The sequence below is a fragment of the Lepus europaeus genome, chromosome 16 (genome assembly GCF_033115175.1).
Source record: "Lepus europaeus isolate LE1 chromosome 16, mLepTim1.pri, whole genome shotgun sequence".
Classification (NCBI taxonomy): Eukaryota; Metazoa; Chordata; class Mammalia; order Lagomorpha; family Leporidae; genus Lepus; species Lepus europaeus.
Genome location: NC_084842.1, coordinates 46,594,653 through 46,606,396, shown reverse-complemented (window position 1 = coordinate 46,606,396; position 11,744 = coordinate 46,594,653). Strand labels below are relative to the sequence as shown.

Genomic DNA, 11,744 nt, shown 5'->3' with positions numbered 1-11,744 from the left:
ACTTCTTACTGGCTGATGCACTTTCAATAGTATTTAAAACATTTTTAAATGATACATAAAAATTGTACATATTTACTTTTACTTATCTTTTTTAAAGATTAATTTATTTATTTGGAAGTCAGAGTTTCAGAGAGAGGAAGAGAGACAGAGAGATCTTCCATCCCCTGGTTCACTCACCTGATGGCCATAAGGGCCAGGGCTGGGCCAGGCCAAAATCAGGAGCCAGTTGCTTCATCTGGGTCTCCCACATGGGTGGCAGCAGCAAAGTACTTTAGCCATCTTCCACTTCTTACTTCTTCCCCAGGTACATTAACAGAGAGCTGGAGCAAAAGAGAAGCAGCGGGGAGGGGGGGAGGTGCCGTGGTGCACTGGATTAATCCTCTGCCTGCGGCGCTGGCATCCCATATGGACACTGGTTCTAGTTCTGGCTGCTCCTCTTCCAGTCCAGCTCTCTGCTATGGCCTGGGATAGCAGTGGAAGATGGCCCAAGTGCTTAGGCCCCTGCACTCGCATCGGAGACTGGGAAGAAGCACCTGGCTCATGCAGCTCTGGCCGTTGCGGCTATTTCGGGAGTGAACCAACAGAAGGAAGACTTTTCTCTCTGTTTGGCTGTCTCACTGTCTGTAACTCTACCTATCAAATAAATAAATAAGTCTTTAAAAAAAAAAAAACTGGAGCAGCCGGGACACGAACCGGTGCCCATATGAGATGCTGGTGGTGCCTTCACCACTGTGCCACAGAGCCAGCTCCAAGGCTTGCTCATTTTTATAACCAATCACTGTTGCAAGAGTCAACCCACCATGAGACCAGCGTTAATCTCTTCAAGGGGTGATACCTCCAATGACCTAACCAACTTCTACAAGTCCTACCACCACCACACTGGGGAGCAAGCCCCCAAAACATAAACTCTGGGGAGACAAACCACATTCCGACATAGCAGTTACCTTGTTTGATACTTCTCTTAAACAGCTGTGAACTGTTGCCCTTGTGGTTGGGCCACGCTGGCTGCAGTGGTCCCTCTGAAAGACCTTCTATGAGAGGTGGTCTGCAGAGTTTATAACATGGAAGCCTGATGAGGAAGGGTTCCCAGTGAGGTTTGGATCCATGGAAATGCTTGGTGAGTTGGGCTGGATTGGTATTTTCACTACGTGGTGTTTTCCTATACCTGGTATGTTTCAGAGTGGGAGCCACGGCCAGCTAGTGCAGAAATCTTTCCTGTGGCCTTCCACTCCTCCAGCCCAGTTACCAGCACCTCCCTGGGGACACAGTACTGGAGGAAGCTGCCATTGATCCACCCTCAAAATGGTTGTGTTCTGGATTTTATCATCTTTCCTTGAACAGTGAGATAAACATGATTTTAATCCCCATTTTTTTTTTTATGCACTCACTAGAAAGCAGACAGGGTTGTTCCAGAATGGATTTCCTGTGTCATAGAAATCATAGAAGCATAAAAGGAAAAAACCAGATGTGCACGGAGAGCCTGCCCAGGCTTACACATTCTTTCATACCCAGAGTCATTAGGCCTAGGCTTCGTGTTCCCAAAGCCAGCTCCTTTTCGTCCCCCTCCCCTTTTGAATATGAACTCTTGCTCAGACTCACAGAATTTCAGAGTTAGGAGGAAACAGGCAGTGCTCTGGGAGTTATGCACTGGTGTGTAACTTTACACATGTGGGAGCTTGTTTCTGTGGAAATGTCTCTATGCAGATCGAAGCGAGACACTTCAGGGATACCCTTAAGCCTAGAACAACCTCCTTGCAACCTATCAATCCTTTCTTTTCAATGGAATGCAAAGCTCTCTTCCTCCACTGAAAGCCTTACAGATCCAGTAGATCAGAGTGAAGTGCCACTGGCCCCAGGCACACTTACAAACCACTCTCTTTAGAATTCCTGACTTCTATGCTTTGTAGAATGAAAATCCTTCAAGTAGGTTCTGGGCCTGTTTTTGTCCATTCAAATACATCAGAATTTTCTCAATCAAAAGAACAATATGAAGTATGCTACAAATACAAAATTAGCAGTACGGGATTATTGTTTTCATTTAAAATTCATAGCCTGCTTTGAAATTGTGGTCCAGAAGCTGTTTTTAGAAGTGTGTGTCCTAGAGGAAACAGTGGTCTGGAGACTAAGTGAGTGGGAAGCAGAGTGGCCAACAGTGGCTCCTGGTACCAGGATGCTCTGAATGCTGGAAGGACTAGTCAGGACTGGAGTAATGGACAGTGACCTGGTTCAGGGGTGAGCTTTTGGTCATCTAACCCGAACCTTGATTATAACTGATGATAATTTAATGGATGTCTCCTGTATGCCAGACACTGTTGTAAAAGCTGAGGATACATTAGTAAGCAGAAATGAAGTCTCTGTTCAGAACTTAGAGTGGAGGGGATGGAGACAGACTGTCAGGTGGTGACAAATGCCAAGAAGAGAAATAAAGCAGGGTAACAGGGATGGTGGGTGGTGCTGCTTTAGATCTTTGGTGAGAGACTGTCTCTCTCATAAGGGTGCTTTGAACAGGGACCTGAATCAAGTGATGAAGCAGGTCTTGTGCATATCTGGAGGAAGATCAGTCCAGCCCTAAGGAGTAGCTTTGGAAAAACCTAAGTGGGAGTTCTATGTGGGTGGAGCTGCATGATCCAGGGAAGAGAGGTGGGTGGTGGGGCCAGAGCATTGATTGGAGGTCAGTTTAGAGAGAAGGTGGCTGGAATAGGGGGACTGTGCTGGAAATGTGGGCTGTTAATCAGAGTTTGGATCTATGTCATAGATAGAACCAACAAGATTTTCTGATGGATTGGTTGTGGAGCAGGAGAAAGTGAAAAAAAAAAAAAAAAGGAGTGAAGGATGACTCCTAGTTTTTGTTTGTTTCTGAGCTACTAGAAGAACGGCGTTGACATTTACTGAAATGATAAGGAGCAGATTTTGGAGGGAAATTAGAAGTCTGGGTACACTGGAAGTCGTGGTACACTGACGATCTGATTAGACATCCAAGTGGAGATGCCAAGTAGGTCATTAGTGATAAGGTCTGGAGTTCAGGAAACCAGGTAAGGTACAAACTGGGCTCTGGTGGAGCCCACAGAGCAAGTTCATTCTGTAAGCCTTGAACTACTTTATAGAAGGACCTTAGTAGCCTTGGAATCTGCTGAGCATTTCTAAGGCATGCTTTGAACCAGGGATTGCCTGTGCCGTGGAATAACTATTCTGTTGCCTACATCCAATCAACAACTAATTTATTAACAGATGTTTATTAAGTGCCTGCTACATTTCAGGCACTGCGCTGAGTGTTGTATATGCAATGGAGAAAGCACACTTCTTGTTTTCTCAAAGTGTTTAGTTTTGTGGAAGATCAGGATGAGAGATTGGAGATTTCAATACAATGAGCGGGAGGTCAGCGTGCAGTGCTTTTGGACACAAAGGGAGGCACTTAGCCCAGTCTTGGAGTCCAGAGAAAGTTTCTCAGAGAAAATGCCATCTAAGCTGGCCCCTAAAAGCGAGAAGGGAGAGCCAGGTTAAGGGTAGAGAGGGTGGGGCCAGCACTGTGGTGCAGCAGGCTAAGCTGTTGCTTGTGATACTGGCATACCATTTTGGAGTACCTGGTTCAAATCCTGGCTGGTCTGCTTACAATCAAGCTTGCTGCTAATGTGCCTGGGAAGGCAGAGGAAGATGGTCCAAGTACTTGGGCCCCTGCCACCCACGGAGGACACCTGGATTGAGTTCATGACTCCTGGGTTCAGCCTGGCTCAGCTCTAGCAGTTGCAGGCATTTGGGGGAATGAAGATGGAAGATCTCTCTCTGCCTCTGTGCCTTTCAAATAGGTAAAAATTAAAAAGAAAAGAAATGAAAATAAAGGGAAGGCAGAGGAGGAGAAGGGAAGGACAAGGGAGGGGAATGGAGAGGAAGGAAAGCGAAGAGTGGGTTGGAGGGAAGCAAGGTTGGAAGTAGCTGTATCTGGGAGTTGGGGAGAGTGGCAGTCTCAGACTCATGCTGTCCTATTATGTCACCTACACATGTGTCCATGTAGTAAGAGGCAGGAAAGAGGAGGTAGAGCCAGGACGTGCTTTGCTAATGGGTGGTACAATTTCTGAAGAGCTGATCTGATGTAAATGAGGTACCAGATGCCTACATTAGTAGGGGGGCCAGTGTGTGGGTTAAAGCAAGGTGAAGGGCAGTTCTGAGAAGAGCAAACTTTCAGAGGGAAGTGTGAGCAGGGACAAGACTGGAGAGCAAACAGCGGTTTTCTGAGAGCATCTTGCTTTGTGTCATGTGAGTGCCGTGCAGTGTGCAGGACAGAGCTGGCATTCCGTGTAAAGGTGCAGAGTGCTAGGTGGGTGTGTGTTCGGGAATGGATGTTTGTGATGGGAACTTTTCTCTGAGTCGGTGTGAACGTGCAGAACTTTGGAACGCACACCGAACAAGTAGCTACCTGTAGCAAAAAGGGGTATGTGTCCAACATGTTGGGAGAAAGCCTGTGCCTGCTCACAGCCTGGGTTTGCAAGACACGGTCTCCATGAGAGCAAGCCGTGGGTTCCGCTCAGCTTTAGAGACTGTTTTGGCTCACTCTGTACACAGCAGATACTTAAATATTTGTCAACTGAATGAGAGTTTTGGCTTTATTGAAGTCCATTTTAGGAAACACATACATTTTGTTAAATATTTGAACTAGATGAAAAAGAACCAGCATCCATTTCTAACAGCCGGCCGTTTAAACGCTGTATGGAGTTTATGTACTAGCTCCACTTCTACCTGTGCAAGAGACCCTCACAAAGGATTTCATGTTGTTTGGCAAACATTTCCTGAACACCAAGCCCCATAAGGTAAGCACAGGGCTGTTGCTGAGACCCGTTTCCCTTTCCTCTGAGCACCTTAATCTGGGCACTGCAATTGAAGTTTAATTATATGTTATCTTTGCATTGTTCCTTAATTGTTGCATGTGCATTAATCCACTACCAAGGAGGTTGTGTGTCCCTTGGGGGCAGGGATCGTATTAGAAACTTCAGGCAGGGCCAGGAAATAAGAAGAGAAATGCACATTCAGAAATGAGCAAAACACTGTTTGGGAAGAATGGAAGTAAGAACATAAAACTATTTGTGAACTGGTAGTACTATGTAATGTGTTTACAAATACCTTAGTAATAAGGGAACATACTTTGTTAATTAACTAAAATATTCCTTTAACAGTAAAATGTAAAACTCTGATCCGCACTTTCATGTGAAGGGAAGACTTTGTGTATTAAGATCAGGGCTGTGGTCCTCACAATGCTTGCAAGACAGAAACGTGTAGACGCTGAGAGTTAAAAGGTGGAAGCCATCTTTGGGGACCGACTGCAGAGCAGGATTTCCCTGGGGCAGGACTTCTCAGCAAGGGCGCTGGTGACAGTTCAGACGTCCTTTCTCATGAGGGCTGCCCTGCCTACTGCAAGATGTCTAGCTTCATCCTGGGCCTCTGCCCTCTCCATTGCCACTAGCACCCTGCCCCAAGTTGTGACAATCAAAACTGTCTGCAGACATCGCCAAGTGTCTCCTGGGGGCGAAGTTGCCCCCAGTTGAAAGTCCGAGTCCTATAGGAATTTGCATTCTAATTTAGATAATTGTACTTAACACACAATGGGTAGTGGGGAGAGGGAGAATGCTATTTGCTATGAAGTAGGCCCTACATCTGTGTGGTTTTTATTTTGCCTTACAGATAGTGAGGCTGAGGTTCAGAGTTGAAGAAACTGCTGAAGACCAGAAAGCTAGTTCAGCAGTTAAATCTGGACCGCAGGTCAGGCTTGTCCAACTCCAGACACCAGCCCTTTCCAGCACACTCCCACTGCCTTTGGTGCAGGAAAAACAGCAGAGCTCAAGTTGAAGGTGAACTGGAAACTCAGAATTTATGTGCAAAAATTCTTTTGCAAACTTTGGGGGGGAAGAGGAATGACGACTTTCCTATTCGTTAAATTTGCGTCACTATAAATTATATGCTTCCAAGTATAGACACCTCACTACCGTTGCGGCTCTGGTCTTATCTAGGAAAAACATGGAGCAACACAATGGATCAGCTTCAATGCTCCTTGTTACAAATTATCCAAAAGGGAGCCCGACGGTGCCAAAAGCAACTAGTACTGTTTACATAAGGGTTGAAGGCTAATAGTTAACTTTCTCCTTCTTAATTCCAGAATCAGTAAACAACGCCTCAGTTTACAACTACACACGAGCAAAATGCCCTAAGATAGGGTAGAAAACACTAAGTCAAAAGGCACACGGGAAGGCTGCTCCTCAGCGCTCCTGTTGCCTCTCGCTCCGAGCTCCGTCCGGCCCGCGGCGCCGGAGCCCTGCTTCTGGCTTCCTTTCCCGCCCTCGGGCGAGCTCGGCCTCTCTCGGAGAAGCCTGTCCCAGAGCCAGGCCTGGAAAAACAACAGCGAGAAACTTTGGCTCGGCTTGCGGTTCAGGGAGAAAAAAAGCAAACACTCAAGTTTGGTTCGGGGCTGCAGCTGCCGGTTCCGACTTGGGGGCGGGGACGGGGGAGGGTGGGTGGGTGGGTGGGTGTCACAACTCGGTCAGGTTCAAGTGCGCATGTGCGCGGGGAGTCGCTCAGGCACTTATTGAGCACCGACTGTCTACGGGCGGCCGGGGGTGTGTACGCCGGGCTAGCGCGGTGCGTGCACGGAGGACTCGGGCGGGCCCGGGGCGCGCGGGCAGCGTGCGCGCGCCGTGCCTGGGGCCGGTGGGGGCGGCGCGGGGGGTGTGTCCCGACTCGGCGCCCGCTCGATCGCTCGCTCGCTCGCTCGCGGGCTGGCGCGCTCCTGCGCTCCCTTCCCTGGCGCGGAATCCGGGCCGGGTTGTGGCCGCGGCCGCGTACGTGAGCGCAGTGTCCCGGAGAGGGGAGGGCTGGCCGGCCAGGTGGGCGCGAACCGATCCTCGGCGGGCGGGCGGCCGGAGCGCAGCGGGGCCGCGGGCCGCGCCGGGTGGGCGGGCAGGGCCGCGGCAGCTGCAGCCCGGAGGCGAGCCGTCGGAGCGGGAGCCGCCCGGCCCGCGCTGCCGCTCGCAGCGGGCCAAGGTGAGCTGCGCGGGGGATCTCGCTTGCAGGAGCTGCAGCCCGGGGACGGGGGCGGCCGGGAACTTCCCACGCTCCGCTCGGCTGCGCGGGCCGGCCCCGCGGCCTGGGGGCCGGGAGGCCGGCGTGGCCAGGGCAGCGGCGGGCGGGGCGCTGCGGCAGTGCCCGCGCGGGCTGGGTGGCTGGGTGGGGGCGGCCGCCCACTCTCTCGTGCGCCACCTTGTTTATCTGTCGGCAGCCTGCGCTCCCATCGGATCCCCCTCCCCAACTTTGAGGGCTTGTCCAGAGTCGCCTCTCGGAGGGAGTCTGACCGGTTAACCTGCCCCCTCCCCAACCCTTTCCGGCTGGGCCGTCATCCCAGTCCTCCCGGCGCCCCGCGCGCTCCTGCACACTCCAGCGAGAGAGCGAGCGAGCGAGCAGCGCCGGGCTGCGGGACGGGCGGCGCGACACGCCCTCCGCCCGCCGGCTTCCCCGCACCCTCTCTCCCTTTCTGGACACCGCTCCTCTCCACCCCGCGCTCTCACCCTGCCTCGCCTCCGCCATACCCTTGGTCCTCACTGACGGTGCCACTGTGGGCTTATGGGGTATCCGGGTGGAGGCCTGGACGGAGAGTTTGTTATGTGTAAACAATTTCAAAGGCTGCGTTTTCTTCCCTGCTTTGGAGTCCGGGGCTTCTGAACTGACACCTGCCAGGCCGTGAGGGGGTGTCCCTGCTTCCCGATTCAGGCAGCCCGGGCCCCTTCCTGGTGGTTCAGGAGGACTTGCACCGGGCAGGCCACCAGGTGCGGGAAGACCTGCAAGCCCACCCTACTTTGTTCACTCCCCTTTTCCTAGAAAGGTGTAATGGGGGCAGTTCGCTTCAGAGCTAGTGATCAACAGGTGGTGAAGGTCTTCTTGCCACCCCCTAAGGTGTTATGTAAACAGAGGTTCCTGGTCTCCAGGAACTTGAAACACAAGGAAACACAGCAGTTAAGGTCAGCGCCACAGGTTCTTTGAGGATCTCAGCACGATGCCGGCTTCTCTGGGAGATGGCCGAGAGGCACACCAGAAGTCTAAGTAAGGCCTCAGCTGACTGGGTGGAAGTGATTTGAGAGCTCAAAGTTGAACTCGCAGGCTGAGGCTGCCTGCACAGTGTGCAAGCTGGGGGACAGGGAGTATATTAAGTAAAGAAAACACTGGAATGTGGGAAGGAGCTTGGAGCGCTGAGTTTTGAAATAAGTCCTGCATGTGAGGACTAACTCACCGGCAAGGCACAAAGGTAAGAGAAGTGATGGGTGGGAAGAGTTCCTCCAGGAGCGGCAGAGGTCCCTGCAGTTAGCACAGAGAGGGAAGGCATGAAAGATGCACGTATGACTCTCCCGAGGCCTTATAAGCTCGTGTAACAGACTCACAGACTTGAGCTTGTGAAACAAGATCTCCAGGTAGGGCGTGGCTAAGTGTCCAGTGGAGCTGGAGGAATAGGTGGTGTCAGGGGTCAGAGAAGGGAGCATGGGCTCCTGCCAGAACGGACTTTTTGGAAGGGGCGGTGGGCCACAGGTGGGGATGGACATGGCTTTCCCGAGAGGCAAGAGATGGCCTTGGCCATTTGGAATGTTTCCTGAACAGTAGGAGATAAAGATGGAGAGGAACAATGGTTGGGATTGTGAAAGTCCTAGAAAGCCAGACGGGGGAATTGCACTTTAGCCTGTGTGTACTGGGGAGACATGACAGGTTTTTGAGCCAGGGAGTGATGTAACGAAAGAGCATTTGGAGAGTGGTGTTAGGAGGCAGATCAGTTAGCAGGCTGTTGGAGTTGTGGAGCACACAGGCTCTGGACTGGCATAATTAGAAATAGGAAAAGAGAGAAGACTTTAGAAATATTACTGTTGAAATAATCTGTTGACAGGGGCAGGGGGAGGGACGGAGATGAATGGAAATTAATTCTTTGAGGAAATTGATTATACGCCAGGGCCTTGGAGCTGCTGTAGTTGGTAACTGGAGAAATCAGCAATGTGTGCTTCAGAGAGAAGTACTTGACACTCAGGCTGTAGAGAAGTTTCTTGTGTTTGCCAAGATATCCAAATATAGGTGTCCTGCCAGCATCTGCGGCTCTGACTCAGGACGGGGAAGACACTCAGAAGAGGACACGTGGGGAGTCTTCCTGGTAACAAGTGGGCCCCAGAGGATGCCGCTTGCATGAGCCTTGGAGTCTGAATGAGAGGGCTTCTGTTTTGCCCTCCTGTGTTGCCATTCAAATGACATTGCCTGGTGTTGAACTTGAAGCTGGAGAAGCAACTCTGGGGAATTGGAGCTATGTATTCTTCTGATCTCCAGGGTAGGGTTAGAGGTTGAAGGGTAGTAGAATGGGATTTGCTGAAGGTGTAAATTGTTGAGCTTTGGAATATGTTGAACTTTACCCTCCTCTGAGATCTTCAGTCTGGCCTGGTTTCCCATTCATGTTGTGGGAGGGAATGTGTCTAAAGGAGAGGAAGGGCATTCTGGGCCTGGGGATGTTGCCCTTCCCAGGGCGTGGCCCATCTCAACCTTAGGGGATTGCTGGTCCCCAGGATTTTGGCAATGTGCAGGTGGAAGAGGCCCCCCTCCTTTTTTTCTTGAGGTCTACATTCTGCTTTCTTGTTGCAAGGGTGACTTTAGGGTGATTTGCTGAACAAATTCCCCAAGCCTCAACTTGCAACATCTGAGTTTGAAGGATAGTTGCAAAAAGTTGCAGAATGAGCCAATGCAATTACAGTTACTTAGCCTCCTTATTTCTCTGAGATGCAGGAGCAGTGAGCTAGCATGGGAAGAGGACTTGAGGAGGGGCTTGGAGGTGGGCCATGGGGCAGATCTTTTTTTTTTTTTTTTCTTATAGAGAATATCTGTCCAAAAAACAAAATCATTGCATGGAACAGTGGTTGAGCTAACTTATTATGGAGCAGCAGTGTTTTCTGCCCTGTTTGTGACCTACATTAAGAAAGTTTACATCATGAGCTAGTACACGTAATCATGGATGTAAAAATCTATAAGTTCATGAAGTCCTAACTCTATTTGGTACAATCTCCTATGCCATTTTTATGTACTAGTCTATTTTTCATTAAAAAATGAATGCCGTTGTCTCCCATAAGTTGATCTGAGCAGTCTCGAATAACTCATAACCCACCGTTTGAAAAACACCAAGAGAATTTTCACATTCAGTGAGTACTTATTCTGCTGTCCTTACTAGTGCTGAAGGTGGGGGGAGGGGGGGAAGCTGCAGGACGTTCACTGTCTAGGTGGAGAGATGGGATATACCGTGGTGAAGGAGTGAATTAAGATGGTTCAGTGCTGAAATGAAGAGTAAGCACCTGTAGAGGTGAAGGAAGGTGAGAGTACTCTGTGCTGGTGTGACTTAGAAGAGCTTTTTGGAATAAGGAAGGAGGTGGGCTGAACTGTTCGGGGTGTCCTGTGGCCTGGAATAGGTGGGGAGCAATGGAGTGAGCAGAGGTTTGGAGTTAGGAAGGTGTCCTGTGTGCTTATGCTTGTTAGAGAGCAGGGAGAAACAGGGAGGACGACGGGAGTCTTGTGTAGTGTAGGGTTGTAAACAGGCAGCCCCCGAATATTTTAAGCTTGCAGGGCTGTTACAGTTGGGACTACAAAAAGGCTCCAAAAATTGTAAAGAAACCAGCAGACCTCTGGGGCTCTTTTAAAGGGTCAGATCTGTCAGTTCAGTCATCTTCAGTTGGGTAGTGGCCATTTTCCATGGACAGTAGACAAGCCTGCGGTCCCCGGTGGTCACGGTCCCAGGACTCCTTAATGCCATCATCTAGTCACTTTACATTTTTGGTTTAGTCCTGTAGGCCTTCGGCTTTGCTGTTTTTTTTTTTTTTTTTTTTTTTTTTTTTTTTTTTTTTTTTTTTTTTTTTTTTTACAGGCAGAGTGGACAGTGAGAGAGAGACAGAGAGAAAGGTCTTCCTTTGCCGTTGGTTCACCCCCCAATGGCCGCTGCGGCCGGTGCGCTGTGGCTGGCGCAGCACGCTTATCCGAAGGCAGGAGCCAGGTACCTCTCCTGGTTTCCCATGCGGGTACAGGGCCCAAGCACTTGGGCCATCCTCCACTGCACTCCCGGGCCACAGCAGAGAGCTGGACTGGAAGAGGGGCAACCGGGACAGAATCCACGCCCTGACCGAGACTAGAACCCTGTGTGCTGGCACCGCAGGCGGAGGATTAGCCTGTTGAGCTGCTGTGCCGGCCGCTATCTCAGTTTTCAGAAGACTCGAATGCTTGGGAATTTGGGATTGCTGTCATGGGCTCTGGATGGGGATCACAGTAGGAGCGTGACATTATGAAATCTGAGATACTCGTGTGCAGTGAATTTGTTTTAAGCAAGTCAGGCAGTACTTTGGGGGAGCTGCTGGCTGGAACTTCAACATATTTTTTATGATGATTGGAATGGTATTCATTAGAGAAGGCTCTGACCTGTAGTCTATACAATGAGGCAAACTTGTAGCTACCCCAGGCTCTCTCACCCCTTACCATTTTCCACTTGGCTGGCATGGGTAGGTGGTGGCTCCTGGCGTGTATCTCTTGAGAGTAACGTTGGGGACATGACATGGTGAGCTGTGATTGACAGCCGCCAAATGCCGTGTGACAGTAGAGTCACTGCTTTGATTCTGTAAGCTAATACCACAGGACTCGCAAGGACAGGAGTGGAACCATTTCTTCTCGGATTTCCTTTTTCTTAGGAGGTAGGCATCCAGGATCCAGAG

The 11,744-nt window shown here is 50.3% G+C and overlaps 1 protein-coding gene across 2 annotated transcripts in view; it reads left to right on the top strand.

The window, feature by feature from the left end:
- Positions 1 to 6,596: 6,596 nt before the first annotated feature.
- ZNF395 (zinc finger protein 395) overlaps positions 6,597 to 11,744 on the top strand; it is a 48,938-nt gene continuing 43,790 nt past the window's right edge. Inside the window, exon 1 of one of the 2 annotated variants that reach the window (XM_062213783.1) lies at positions 6,597 to 6,621. The gene's annotated coding sequence lies outside the window, so the exon portion shown is untranslated. Of the gene's footprint in view, positions 6,622 to 6,953; positions 7,024 to 11,744 lie in introns of those variants that run through there. The other variant, XM_062213782.1, reaches the window with a different exon arrangement.